The sequence below is a fragment of the Chenopodium album genome, chromosome 21, assembly GCF_948465745.1.
Source record: "Chenopodium album chromosome 21, dcCheAlbu1.1, whole genome shotgun sequence".
In the NCBI taxonomy this organism is placed as follows: domain Eukaryota; kingdom Viridiplantae; phylum Streptophyta; class Magnoliopsida; order Caryophyllales; family Amaranthaceae; genus Chenopodium; species Chenopodium album.
In genome coordinates, this window is record NC_137854.1 from 34,996,010 (window position 1) to 35,011,573 (window position 15,564).

Sequence of the window (15,564 nt, forward strand, 5' to 3'; positions counted from 1 at the left end):
TTTAACTTATCAACCCTCATATTTTATTATTTGAATTTATCTAACTCTCTCACATTCATATATTTTGAATTTTTGACCATATACTACACAAAATAATAAGCCATAGCTCTTATAGAAATGATATGAAACTAGATAAAAAAGAGCTTTTTTTAAAGACGAAGGGAGTACACACGAGTGACACCCAAAACCGGCTAAATATATCTGTTAACACAAGCATGTTAGAGACACATGGAAATGAGATAATAGGAGTATGTATATATTATGATTGCACGTTGGATAGCTGATCATATGAAATCTAAATAAAAGACTTATTCCACTTTCCCAAGAAGCTAAGTGGAATTGGACCTTTTAGTAATACACAAAAAGATGGACTATAGGACCAGTAGATATGGTTGTGATTTCCATTTTCATGTCATATAAATATATACTCACATGCAAATATATATTCAGTACAACTACTCAGGTTCCACCTATTCGACATTTAGTGTATGTCGTTTGATATAGAAATAGAATCATCTCTTTTTTTTTTGCAGATTTTTTGTTTTGATCCCAACTGTTTCACTCTAGTAATTTCTTGTAGTGTATGTAGTTTTAATTATTAATGCTCTCCTAGGACAAAATTTCTAAACAAAATCGAATTGGATTTGATCAGCTCAAAATCCATATTGGTCTAATTAAACATAAACATATAGGCGATATTTGATTTCTGATACGGAGTATATATTATAATTTACTACTAGTATGAAATTAAACTAATGATACAACAATTATCATTTCCCATTTAACGAATTACCTCCGTTCATTATTCCCCATTTAACGTCGATACAGAGAACAATGAAACACCCAACCGGTAGCGCAATACACATTAATAGATAAGTCTTTGCGTTCATTGTTTGACCCAACCCCGAAATAGGGACCGCCCAAAGTCAAACAGAGCCGTGATCTCCCTGCTGCGATTTCTACAAAGCTGATTGTCGAGGAGATAAAGAGAAGGTGGATTCTACACAAGCGGCAACCTTTGTGAAATATAGATCTACCAATCTAATATGTATGTATATATATATATGCAAAATTGGCAAATGAGATTTTAAAGTTTAAATTAATTAAATAATAAATATTATCTTTTAATATTAGGAATTTTATCTAAATATATAACAAATTTTAGCTCATAAATACAAAAAAAAAAAAAAAAAAAAAAAAAATCAAACAAACCGTGCATCGCACGGGTTTCATCTAGTTTCTTTATGAATTTCGGTGCAGCGACCTCACTAGGATTACTCAAAATGTCAGACTCCACAGTTCGATTATACAAACATTATTATTATTATTATTGAGTCTTGTGTATTTGTGTGTGGCCCGCCGCATGCTAATAACACATTTGTTTACAAGAATAAACATTATTCATTAATAAAAATATTTAAATAATATATACTACTCGAAGTATAAAAGTCAAACTATTATTTTGTATAATTTAAGGGAAAAAAACAAACACAACTACATAAGTATGACGTTGTTAAAAATAACCAAATTTTGGTGGGAAACTCACTTTGTGACTTTGTTAAATTATTAGAGGAATATACGCTTTATTGTATTAGGCTAGTAGTTTTTATGAATGAGTTTGACAAGCTGTGAATGGGGGCTGAAATATAAAGACTGAGGCCCAAGATTCAAACGCTGAGTGAAGCCCCACAATGAGAGAGAATAAGAAAAGGCCCATTATAAACATGGACAAGCAAGAGGCCTATAATAATAATGTACAGAAGTAACAAGCAAGAGAGGTTTTAGTGGCGGTATTTGGGTTTATTGGAAGCCCGAATTAGTCACTGTCGACCCGATTGAACAAGCCAATCAATACATCACTATGCAAATATCGAAGGTAGGGGAAGAACCTTGGTATTTTTCTGCAATATATGCCAGTCCCGATCCTGCAAAAAGAAATGATTTATGGGATGAGCTTTCAGATTTTTCCAGTAGAAATAACAAGCCTTGGCTTCTCGCTGGTGATTTCAATGAGACTCGTTTCGGATGGGAACGAAACTCAAGCTGTGCGGAGACTTCTCGGAGGAGTCAAAAATTCAATGCTTGGATACATGAAAATAATCTCATAGAAGTGGAGTTCTCGGGGCCAGCTCACACATGGGCTAGGGGTAACAGTTTGGAAACTAGAAGGAGTGGACGTCTTGACAGGGCTTTATGTACTGGTGAATGGGGGATGAGATTTGATAAGGCTCATGTTCGACACCTTACAGCACTGCAATCGGATCACTGCCCGTTGTTTATATCTCCTAATGGTTTTGCTCCATTGGAAGAGATAAATCGCCCCTTCCGATTTCAGGCAGCTTGGCTCACTCATGAAAAATTTGGTGAATTTATTCAGAGTAAGTGGGATAAGTCTGCTCCTCTAATTCCTCTGCTGCAGTCCTTATCCTCTGATTTGCAAAATTGGAATAAGGAAATTTTTCATAATATTTTTCGAGAGAAAAGAACGCTTATGGCTAGGATCGATGGGATACAAAAAAAGCTTGTGTTTGAAAGAAATTCTGGTCTTATCAAGCTCGAGGCAAAGCTGAGAAGGGAGTTGGATGTAGTACTCAATCAAGAAGAGCTCTTATGGTATCAAAAAGCTAGAGTGGATTGGCTAAAAAACGGAGATAGAAATACAACGTTTTTCCACCTTAGCACCATTGTACGTAGATGGAGGAACAACATTGTAGCCATAAAAAATAGTGAGGATCAATGGGTTCATGATAAAAGTCAGGTCAAGGATTTAGTATTGGATTATTTTGCCAACCTTTTCACGGATGATGGCAATGATGAGGAATATAATATTCCATCAGGGGTAAGCTGGCCTATTTCTCATGACGACTGGAATGCTTTGGTGCGTCCCTTTTCAAGATGTGACATCGATCTAGCTATTAATACCATGGGTGCTCTCAAAGCACCGGGTCCGGATGGTTACCAAGCCCTCTTTTACCAAAAAAATTGGGACTTGGTGGCACCTAACGTCTATTCTATGGCTCTCAGTGTGCTTGAAGGTAAAGGCCTGCCAGAGACAATCAATGAGACCTTCTTGGTTCTTTTACCAAAGGTTGACAAACCCGAACTCCCTGCCCAATTCCGACCAATTGGTCTTTGTAATGTCGCATACAAAATCATCACAAAAGCCTTTGTTAATCGGATTAAACCTCTTCTCCCAAAAATTATTTCTCACTCTCAATCAAGCTTCGTCCCGGGGAGACAAATTACTGACAACATAGTAATTGTCCAAGAAGTGATCCATACAATGAAGCGCAAACAAGGAGGAAAAGGTTACATGACTATCAAGATAGATTTCGAAAAGGCTTATGACCGCCTCAAGTGGGCATTTATTCGAGATACTTTGCTTGACATGAATTTTCCAGTGTTGCTTGTGGAGGTAATTATGCAATGTGTGACTTCCCCTTCGATGAGGGTGTTGTGGAACGGAGAAAAATCGGATGCATTCTTCCCTTCTCGAGGCATTAGACAAGGTGATCCGTTATCACCCTATTTATTCGTTCTTTGTATGGAACGATTAAATCAAGTCATTGAAGAAGCTGTACTTCTAGGGAGGTGGAAGCCGATTTTTGCAAGTCGTGGAGGGCCTTCTCTGTCAAATTTATTTTTTGCAGACGACTTAATACTTTTCGCGGAAGCAACCCAAGAACAAGCTACTGTCATCAAGGAGTGTTTAGACAGATTCGGCAAAGCTTCAGGGCAGCGTGTGAGTCTCTCAAAATCTCGTGTTTATTATTCCCGCAATGTGTCTCAGGCAGAACAGAATTGCATTAATCAAGAATTGGGGATGGAAAGCACGGATGATTTGGGATTATATTTGGGTATGCCGACTTTAACAAGTCGTGTCACTCGGGAAACCTTTGCTCATCTTTGTGAAAAAATAGATAGAAGACTCTCGGGATGGAAGACTAAATATCTATCGATGGCAGGCCGCATTACTTTGGCTAAATCAACTATCTCGACCATGGCCAATTACTCTATGCAAACTGCAAAGCTTCCTCGTACGATTTGTGATGACATTGATAAACGCACGAGAAGATTCATTTGGGGAGGTACAGAAGAAAAGAGGCGAGTGCATCTGCTTTCTTGGGACACTCTACAGCTACCTAGGGAGAAAGGGGGTATTGGCATGAGATCGGCTCGTCAATCCAACTCAGCTTTCCTCACCAAGCTTGGATGGAGGGTTCTAACTGAACCTAATTCTTTATGGGCTCGAGTTTTGAGACACAAGTATTGCCATGGACGATGTGACATAGATATGTTCACTCCAAACTCAAACATGTCGAATGTTTGGAGAGGCATCACGGACAATGCAAAATGGATCAAAAAAGGTTCTAAAGTGGCTGTGGGCAATGGCAAATCGACTCTTTTCTGGGATCATTGCTGGGCTTCGGATGATCCACTAAGGGATGCTGCTACCTCCTTGATTCCAGCAGAGTTGGATGGGGTTCTGGTTGAACAGATGTGGGAACCAAATCTTGGGTGGAAGTGGGATACTTTTGCTCACCTTCTGCCTAATGCAGCACTGCAAATAATAGCCTCTCATAAGCTTGTAGAAAATCCAGAAGTATGTGACTTGCGCTTTTGGAAAGGCTCGACTAATGGCAAATTCTCAGTAAAATATGCTATGCATATTATGAAAGAGCAGGATACAATTCCCAAACATCCTAAATGGGATTTGGCCTGGAAAGCTCCTGTGCAGCAGAGGATTCGCTGCTTTCTCTGGCTTTGTCTTCCTGATAGGATCTTATGCAACGCTAACAGATTCAAGAGACAGATTGCTGATGACCCTAGGTGCACTCGTTGCTCCACCAATGCTGATGAAACAGTGATCCACTTGCTGAGAGATTGCCCTGCAACTCGACAGATTTGGTTGAAAGTAGGCTGTTCTGCTCTCCTGCCTAATTTCTTCTCTGGCAATTTTAGTGAGTGGTTCATACGCAACATGGAAGCAGTAGAGTCAACCTACTCAGACAAATGGCCAACTTGCTTTGCTACCACTCTTTGGTGGATTTGGAGGTGGAGGAATACAGGTGCTTTTGGAAGAACTGATGATATTCCACTTGACACAGGGGCTTTCATCACAGCAAGAGTAGAAGAGACCTGGAATGCTCTTAGTGCAGACCCGATTCAAGGTAATATTCTGGGAAGGAAGATCAGACATGAGATATTTGTCAAATGGAGGGCACCTCCTGCAAACTGGGCTGCTCTTAACACTGATGGAGCTGCTAAAGGGGCACCAGGGCAGGCAGGAGGAGGAGGTGTTCTGCGTGAAGCTACTGGTAGGTTTGTGCAGGGATTCTCAGCTAAGTTTGGTGTCTGTAATTCTTACAGAGCAGAGTTGCTAGCCTTGGAAACAGGTTTGCAGATGGCTATTGATCAAGGCATTGAGAGGCTAGTGGTTCAAATGGACAACCAAGCATGTATTGAAGCTCTTTCGAATGCACTTTATCAAGGAGGCGAGTGTTATCACATCTTGAACAATTGTCGTAATCTTTTTAAGTCTTTTAGTAATGTCGTAGTTAATCATTGTTTTAGGGAGGGAAATAAAGTAGCCGACCGTTTGGCTAATCTAGGAGTTGTTCTTGAAGAAAGGATTGTTTATTTCGATGCTCCTCCAATCGAAATAAAAAATCTTCTCTGGGAGGACATAGTTGGGGTTACCTCACCCCGGTTTGTTTGTTAGGTTGTATTTTCTTTTTCGGGTTTCTTCCCACTTTTGCACCAAAAAAAAAAACAAGCAAGAGAGGATTTGATTAGTGTACAGAAAGTGTTTGATACAAAGATATAGAGAAATCAAGTTTTGCTAGGAATTTGTTTTTCCGTACACTACTGTGATTGATGGATATCCTACATGCTACAAGCTCATAAATTGTAACAAACGAGAAAGAAGGAACTAGAGGAGCAGAGATAAAGAAAGGAAAACCAGAAGGGAAAGGAAGGAAGCCGAGGTGGGAGAAAGGTATAAGAGAAAGGTGTTGAAGTATAAATTTCTCAATCAACACATGTATGTGTCTCACATCGAAAAAAGAAGAGAGTGATTAAACTTTCTAAGACTAAGGGATTACTCTTTCGATTGCCATGTAGTTTTGAGATGGAACCTTCTTTAGTCTTGTAATGTGGACTATCTCTTTTGATGACAGGTACGACCTAAACCTGATACAAAGGAGGAAAATGAAAATGATCATTTAAGGTCGTGTGATTGGCACCTGAATGGGTGAACGACAGATGTTTTGGTCAAAACGGCTAGAATTCGGCTAAGGTACTACATTACTAACAATATCTTGCTACCGAATATACTACCAAAAGTAACATTTCCTCTGTTTTTTTAGTTGACACCAATTGACTTTTACACTATTCACAAACTATACTTTGATCATTTTTGTGATTTATAGCTACGATAAAACATAGTCAAGTGAGGTTTTATTTGAATCGTCTCAATGTATTGTTAATTAATATCCACTTTTTATAATGTCGATAATTAGAGATATTATTCGTTAAAATAGTGCGTTGACAAGCGTGATAAAAGAAAGATGTCAACTAAATAAAAACGGAGGTAATATTAAATATTGAATGCGTGCTAGAATCATGCGACGATCAATGTAGTTAATATTTATTTTACTTTAATATTCTCACTTTTAGCTCTCTAATCTAACATCTGAGAATACTCGCTAGCTTTTGTCTTATTACAAATACAAAGTGTAGGGTAGTTTTTTAAGAAATGGTTTTTATAAGGTCGTCTATTATTACGCAGTATCGTGACAAGCTAGAAGTGAAGGCCCAAACTTCATATAAACAAGAAAATAAGCAAAGATCCAGTATAAACATGAACATAAAGCAAGAGGCCCATAATAATTATGTACTGTACAAATCAATGAAAAGAGCTAACCCAATAATATAGGTGTATCTTGGGTTATTGGGTTTATGAAAGGAATCCACTTTTGAGAAGTACGAGGTACATCAAATGAACATTAAGCTATTGTCCTTTTCAAGTTGTCACATGCATATCGATTTTAGGCCCATTTTACCGGCCACTAATCTTCCTATTTCATGAAGCCGTTGCACCTTGCACGCCATTCCTATACATTTTGCTTTGTTGTTTTTTTACACTACATTGAATTATATTTTCATTATTTCATATTCCACCTTTTTAAATAAAAATAAATAAATTTATTTTTACTTAATACTGTTAGTTAAAGATGTGAATGATAGTGTATAAGTTTTTACGATCGATTGATTGAATTTAAGTTCGAAGAGGTTCATTGATGTGTGAAATCAACTCAGGACTAAGGCTGAGTTACTAGTTGTGCAAGATTGGACAACGATCTATCTTTCCATGCTATCCTATTTTTTAAAAAAACAAGTGGAAAGCAATTATGTTTACCTTTCAAAATATATATTTATATACGTAGTAATTATGTGTGATCTAGACCTATCAAAATACTCGGTCAGTTTTTAATTTGGATCACCTTTGGTTACGAGCTGAAATTTCTTGATTATGATCCAAAATGTTTAATTATGACTCAATTGATAAGGTTAGGACTTAAGAGTCATAAGACTCATAACCTAAGCTTTTTGGGTAGTGGGCAAAGTGAAGGTGGAGTTGAGTGACGAATATAGTGCAATTTAGGATACATTGACTTTGAAATGACACATATTCTCTTTTCACTAGAGACCTAGAGTATAAAGTATAATTGGGCATGAAGATCACTTGGGCACATGTTCGTCTCTCGAGTATCCATATGATAATGCACAGCCTAGTGATAAGATCATATACCCTATATCTTATGCTCTTCTCCTCATTGTAACAAATTTTTTTTAACTACTTGTATTACCTACTCCCTGGTAATATAGTTCCTGTTTGTGTTTTGTCATGGTTTAAAAATAGTAGAAGAAAATTGATGGAATATACGAGTAAAAGTGAAAAGTACAAATATAGACAAAAATTAGAGAGAGAAAGTGGAAAAAAGTACAAGGCATGTGCAAAATTCAAAGATAATGTAGAAGGTACAATGAATAATCTTAAAAAAATGAGTGTATAATGGTCTGTACCTACTGTCCAAAAATAAAACAGGAACAACATTTTGGGTATCTAAAATAGAAAAACAGGAACTATATTATGGGAAGGATGGAGTACTTAATATAATTAGTTACGTAAAAGGTGCTCATATAAAAAAATTAATACACATAAGATACATAAAGTAAAGTAAAATGAAACAAATCTAATAAAAGATATATTTTGAAAGCAAAAATATGGACTATAGAGGAAGTATTACTAAAAAGCGTGTTCAATATAATATAGAGACAATCACTAAACCTATGGTAAATTATGATTTGTGTCTAAACACAACTTTGTTCCTTACTATTCTGATTCCCTATTTGACCTTTTTTTAAATTATGGGAAAATGGGAAATTTTGTGACTAACCAAGTAACCAACCTAATAATGAAAGAGCCAAATATACTATCAAATTCATTTTTTGAAGAGAATTAGACTTCTAAAGAATAAGGTATCATTTGGTTGATGAAAAAAAAGACATTTCTAGAAATGAAATTCTTTTTGTGATGTTTGATTGACAAATTTAAGAGAAGTAAAAATTTGTAGGAATTTCAACTTCACACAATTAAATATCTAGGGAGACTTCTCACTTTTGTAAATGAAAGTTTCATAAAAAATTATTTAACCAAATATTTTTTAAAATTTTTTCTAACAATTCCTATTACATTAAAAATTAAATTTTCAAAGAATTTGCAATACATTCAACCAAACAAGCCCAAAGAGTCAAATGTCATAGTAGTATAGTACTTTCACATCTAGTTGTAGTCTACACAAAGTGACACCCTTTTCACTGAGATAAGGACTCGTAAAGAAGCAAGAGAATCTAAGCAAGTGTAAGTTGTACCAAAAAAATAAAACCTCACACTAAAATTACGAATATAGCCCTTTTATATTCGATGAAGCACCAAATTGGGCCTACCTCCACCTTTCTTATTGGCTCTCACCATTAACCTTCCTTTTTGGAACATCCCACAAAAACCTCTTCACTTCTTTCTCTCTTTCTCCTCCAACACAAGTAAGTTGAACTTTTGATTTTCCCCCAACTTTTTCTTCCCACTACAAAAACCCAAAAAAAAAAAAAAAAAAAAAAAAAAACAAGCACCCATAAAAACGAAAGAAATATAGAATCTTGGAGTTTCTAGGGTTTTCTTTCTCAAATTCAATTGAAGCCTCATTCAACACCAATAAATTGAAGATTTGTTCAACTGCACTTGCAAAAATTTTAAAAGGTTAGGTTTTTACCTTTTACTCTGAAAAATTACCCCCAAATTTGAACTGGGTACTATTTTTTTTTTTGTTAAAGAAGTGATTTTTACTGTCTTTTGAAGCAAAGATTGTATCTTTATCCTCATTTTAGCTGTTTATTTCACCTGAATTGCTTCCAATTTCACTCAAAAAGCAGTAAAAAAGAAAAATTATGATTTGGGTTTTGTCAGAAATCAAGAATTTAATGATGGGTTCTGAGAAAAATTAAAAAAAAACCCCAAATCTAATGTAATTAAGGGGTATAATCTTGGTTTTGGGTAATGCCCAAATTTTCAAAATGTCATCTTTTTCCAGTAATTTTGACACACCACCGCAAACACCGCCGTCTCTACCACCGCCACCTCCATCCTCCTCCGGTGGTGGCAAAATTAGCCCTGCAATATTGTTCATTATAATAATATTAGCAGTAATTTTCTTCATTTCTGGGTTACTTCATTTATTAGTTAGATTTTTTGTAAGACAAAGATCTTCATCATCTTCATCATATTCTCAATCAAATAGATACCCGGAAAATATTTCGAATTCGGATGCAGTTCAGAGGCAATTACATCAGCTTTTTCAGCTTCATGATTCAGGGTTAGACCAAGCATTTATAGATGCACTACCTGTTTTTCAGTACAAAGAAATTGTGGGTTTAAAAGAGCCATTTGATTGTGCAGTGTGTTTGTGTGAGTTTACTGAGCAGGACAAGTTAAGGTTGTTACCATTGTGTAGTCATGCCTTTCATATTGATTGTATAGATACATGGTTGTTGTCGAATTCGACTTGTCCGCTTTGTAGGGGTGCTCTGTACACTCCCGGGGTTGTTATTGAAAACCCGGTATTCGATTTCGATGATTCGAGGGATGAGGAGAAGGGTGTTGAAATTGAGATTTGTAGTGATAAGAGGAGGGTTTTTCCTGTTAGACTTGGCAAGTTTAAGAGCACAAGTAATAATAACAACAATCATAGTTACAACAATGAAGAGGTTGTAGAAGTGCAAGATCAACTACATGTACTTGAAAGAGGGAAAATTAATGATAGGAATTCGAATGTGGGCGAAACGAGCAGTAGTAATTTGGATGCAAGGAGGTGTTTTTCAATGGGTTCATATCAATATGTTGTTGCTGATTCAGTTTTTCAAGTTGCATTATGTCCAAAAAAACCATCAAATGAAGGTGCTGAAATGAAGATGATCAAGGGTAAAAATGGCAATTTTACTGCTGATCATAACATTGGTGATGCTGAAGCTAGAAAGATAAATATTGGCAGTAAAACTGAGAGTCTTTCAGTTTCAAAGATATGGTTATGGTCTAAAAAGGGTAAATTTACCAATTCTTCAAACACAGAATTTAGTGGTTTTTCTGTTGATAGTATGAATTTGCCTTGGACTCATAAAGGTCAAGCTACATGATAATTATGAAGGTATTCCTTACTTTATTTTTTTTTCTTATTATAAACCTTTTTATCATTTTATCTTGACCCCACTTATATACTAAAGTTCTTAGATTAGGCTTTTGCTTTTTCTTTTGTTTTCCTGTGTATTTAATTAATTGTCTCTGGGTTTTGCTATCTGATGATGTGAATTATGTTCCTTTTACTCCAACTTTTAGATTAATTGCAGTGTAACTTTATCTTTTGATGAAGCTGAATATAGAAGCTTTTTGGGGAAGAAATTGTCATGTTGTTGCAACCCCTTCATAATCGTATGATAATCTAATTCTCTCCGTCTTGGAATTATTTGTCGCATTGTCTTAACTGTTCTTATTAAATGATGGCTAATTTAATCTAGGAAACGTGATAATTTTTTGGAGACACCGTGAAGTAGTAGTATACGTGACCATTAATTGATCGAGATGTTGTTGTGGTATGATCTGAATTGTTAAACTTATGAAGTCATTTTAATTGGAATTTTCTGGACTTATGTGGTTGGACATTTTATTATGATTGACCAAATCTTTTATACATCAACCACTCGTGAACTATATCTTCAACTAAAAAATGTGCTAAGGATTAGTTGGCATACTTAAACTAAGCATTATAACTCTGTTTTAAGCTGTTGGAATACTTGGAAGTACAAATTTTTTGTAAGATTCCAAGTATAAACAAGTACTTTGTAAAACTACTTATTTTGTCGTAGGTGTTGGATGCGATGTTTACTGTCATTGGAGGAATGTTAGGTGATTGATTTGGTAATGTAAGATTTTAGTAGATTATTAAGTTGTAGATAGAGAAGCAATACTTTTCATTTTAATTTTTGGGATGTAGACATGTTTGGAAGACCTGCCCTCGTATTGTTGGGAAGATTACTAGGTGTGGCTTAGAATCGCGTCATCTGTGATCCTTCCCGATTAGTTGATTACTTCCTTTGTCGGATAATAAAAGTTGCGTACATTATATTAAGATGTTTGGAAAAAGTTACCTGGTAATGCCTTTGCCTAGATAAAGATTGAAAAATCAGTCTAGGGTGAGAAATGAGAATGCTCCAGCTAGGCAGCTACTATAAACGGATGATTTAGACATAATAATCTCTTGGTAAGATTGTATCAAATCTTTGATTATGAATAGCGAAATGTGGATGAAGGGAGTATACTATAACCCGTCATGTTATTCCCAAAGTAATCATATTCCTATGTGGTGTGGTTGATAATCACTTAAATAGTAATAGTTGCTTGTAGAGCTGTAGGTAGGATAATGGTTTACTAACCCTTGTGAGAAAACCCATTAATTATCTATCTTAGTGGGTCGTTTGATTAACGTAGGAACTAGGAAGTATTACTTCCCATAGAGATCCCCCTGGCGTAAGTAGTTGCTTTGAATATCATTAACTTCCGCCTTAGGGTAGAAAATAGATCTTCGCGTAACTTACATGTTCTTCATATCGTTTAGTGATCTAATTAGGCTCAAATATGTCAACTAAGGGACTTCTACACGCTTAATCTTTCGACTTTTTCCCGTTGTATTTGATCTAAACTAGTTACAAAAGTCCAGATGAAAAGGGCCTACTAGCAGAAACTAGAAACAGGTAATCCTCAACCAAAAGCAAATGTATGTCTATTTGGTGAATGAAACAAAAATGACTCCCTTCTATACAAGTTAGACTGAGTAGTGTGACAGTTGAAATGGGGTCTAGTGATTTGTTCTTATGTAACCACTGATTCAGTTGACTGTGTTTTCATAATTTGCCTCTTCCACACTTATTTGAGACATATCTTATCTATTGATTGGCATGACTATAATTATTTGTAATTATTTGATATGGCTGTAGGATTTTCAAGAAAACTTGAGTAATGACAAGTTTTTGTTATAGTTTTGTTTAGCACTTGCTTGTGGTGAACGGGTTGAACGAATTCGATTAGGTCTTATTTGGGTGATGGATATTAATTATGATACTTGTGTTGATTACCAAAACTCCGATAAAGTATATGGACACTTTGATACTTCATATTAGGTCAATATCGTTTTTACATAGTTAAATTTTGACACGTATCCTTGTCTAACACGAGTATTTGACTTTGAATAACATAGGATAGTAGATTCGTTTTTAAATCTTCATTGGTCATATTTTGCAATTTTGGTTTGGTTTGGTTCAATATAATTTCGATCCGGATAAGGTCATGTGATTTCAAATAGCTTTGAAACAATGTCTAATATTTTGAAGATGAGTTATTTGTCAATTCTAATGGATATTCTCGAAGAAGGGGAAAAAAAAGTCGTTGAGTCTTCTACATTGAATATGAACACATCATGGAGCATTGGAGCCTAAAAAGGAAAAGCAACAAAGATAGATATCCTAGAAAAATCCAACTTAAGCTATACTAGTTAGGTCCTTTTCAAAGGTGGTAATTGACTAATGACTAGTGTGCACATTGTCATCTTAAATTTTTTATTTTATTTTTTATTTTTGTATTACTAGTAATTACTCCATCGGTTTCTAAATTAAAAGTCTTTTTCTTTTTATTATGTGAGTAATAAAGCTAAAAAGAGGCTTTGTATTAAAGGACGAAGGGAGTATTAATTAGTTAATTAATCCAATAAGCCAAAACATAGTACTCTGTACGAAGTAAGAACTTATGAACATATTAACTCATTGAGTAAATCAAGGTTTATGGTTATACTTCAAATTTCAAGATTGTTATTAAGTGTACTAGTACCATTTGTCCACGCAACAAATTAATTCTAACTACAAACTGTGATAATCAAGAAACAGGGGCCAGCTATTTAATTAGCTTAATTATCCGTGATTATTAAGTTACAGGTAACATGGATGGATGTCATTTGATTAGTCGTCAATTAGCTAGGAGTGGTTGGACTGTATCTATATTGATTTCATTTACGTATTGTTATAAGATAGGTTCTTAAAGACCATTACTCCGTACTTTTTTTTTTTTTTTTTTTTTTTTTTTTTTTTTTTTTTTTTTGACAATAGTAACTAACAAACTAAAAACAACAAACACACATAAATCAAAAGGACCAAAACAGAATTCTACGCTCACAAGCCCGTCTGGCTAGCCAATGGGATGGTGTAACCCAGTCCCGAGGCACTTTAGATATCCTACAAACCCAAAGACCCTCGAGAAACCGACGAACGTCACCCAGCAGCCATAAACAAGAAACGTCAACTGGACGATCATGATGAAGTAGTGAAACCATAACTGCGCTATCCGTGTAAATAAAAAGACTATGAAACCCTCTGTGAATAGCTGCCTGAATGCCCCATAAACAAGCCTGCCTGAATGCCCCATAAACAAGCCTGAAGCTCAGCCTGGAGAGCGGACGCAACACGACAAGCCCTGGAACCACCTCCTAAAATCTCATCTGAATCCATTCTACGGAAAATCCATCCAGCTCCCGCCGAACAATCCGCAGCAGTCCATGCTCCATCCAAAATCAGGCAAACCTGTATAGGGTCAGTCGGAATACCTCGAAGACAAGTAATAGAACGAGGCACAGTAGAGTGAACCCGGCCTTGATGATCAGAAAACAACTGAATAGAAAACAGACCAGCCTGATCGCCACGAGAAACCCACTCATCTGCTATAGCAAAGATGGTAGGAGAATAAAGCGCATGCCTAAAGATGAATTGATTCCGCGACAACCAAATAGCCCATAAGAGGCATAAGAAAGAGCGTAAACCCCTCCACTGCTTAAGAAGTCTGAACTCCGTAATCAAATCCGAGAACCATAATTCAAAAGACCGCCCAGATAAGGAAGTGCCATCCCAGGATGGGAATCTGCAGGTAAGAAGGTGTCGAACAAACGAACAATCCCGAAAAAGATGAGAAGTCGATTCAGGAGCTTCCCTACAGAAAACACAAATGGGATTGACCGGGACACCTCTCGAATACAACGTAGCTAAAAGAGGCATGGCGTTATGGAGAATCTTCCAACAAAACACCTTTAGTTTTGGAAGAATAGGCATTCCCCACAACTTTTTCCACCAAGCGTCCGAAGTAGGCTGATTGACAATATTTTCCATCGAGAGACGAACGAGCAATGTGTAGGCAGACTTTGTGGAGAAGCTGCCATCCTGCGTAAACTTCCAATACACAAAATCATCCATGAGCTGTTGAGGACGTTCCGCTGATAAAATACGGGACGCCGAAGGTGGATCAAAAAACCTGTGAACCAATGAAGGTTCCCACGCGTAAGAACGCGGATTAATAATAGAAGAAACATGAGTCGGGACATCCGACCCACTAACACCGGACTTAAACTGAACATGCCCCCCCGGGGCCCAGTCATCCTCCAAAATACGCACCTTAGAACCTGTGCCAACTTTCCAAGCAACCCCCTTGACTACCGTCTGCATTCCTAAAGCCAAACCCTTACTTCCCCAAGATCTACAAACAGTCCTAGCTGGAGGCAAAGCCAAGAGGGAGGGATACTTTGCAGACAAAAGCTGGGAAACAAGCAGTTGGGGATGCTGTCGAAGGCGCCAACACTGGCGAGCTAACAAAGCAGAGTTAAAGTGCTCGACGCTTCGAAGACCTAATCCTCCCATACCCTTAGGAAGATGCAACAACGAGGCAGAACGAAAAGCCATTCCTCGCGATGGCTCGGAGGACCGCCACCAAAACCTAGCCAACATACTATCAATGGTGCGGCAGATCGAAGCTGGCACTTTAAAAACAGACAGAATGTGATTAAAAGAAGCCACCAAGACCGAATTAATGATAACCAACTTGGCCGCAGCAGAAAGGTGAGCTGAACCCAAGTCTGCAAG

General features: G+C 36.7%; 1 pseudogene; it reads left to right on the plus strand.

Annotated features, from left to right (window-relative positions):
• The first annotated feature begins 9,179 nt into the window (after positions 1-9,179).
• On the plus strand, positions 9,180-11,234 carry LOC145601869 (RING-H2 finger protein ATL46 pseudogene; annotated as a pseudogene).
• The last annotated feature ends 4,330 nt before the right edge of the window (positions 11,235-15,564 follow it).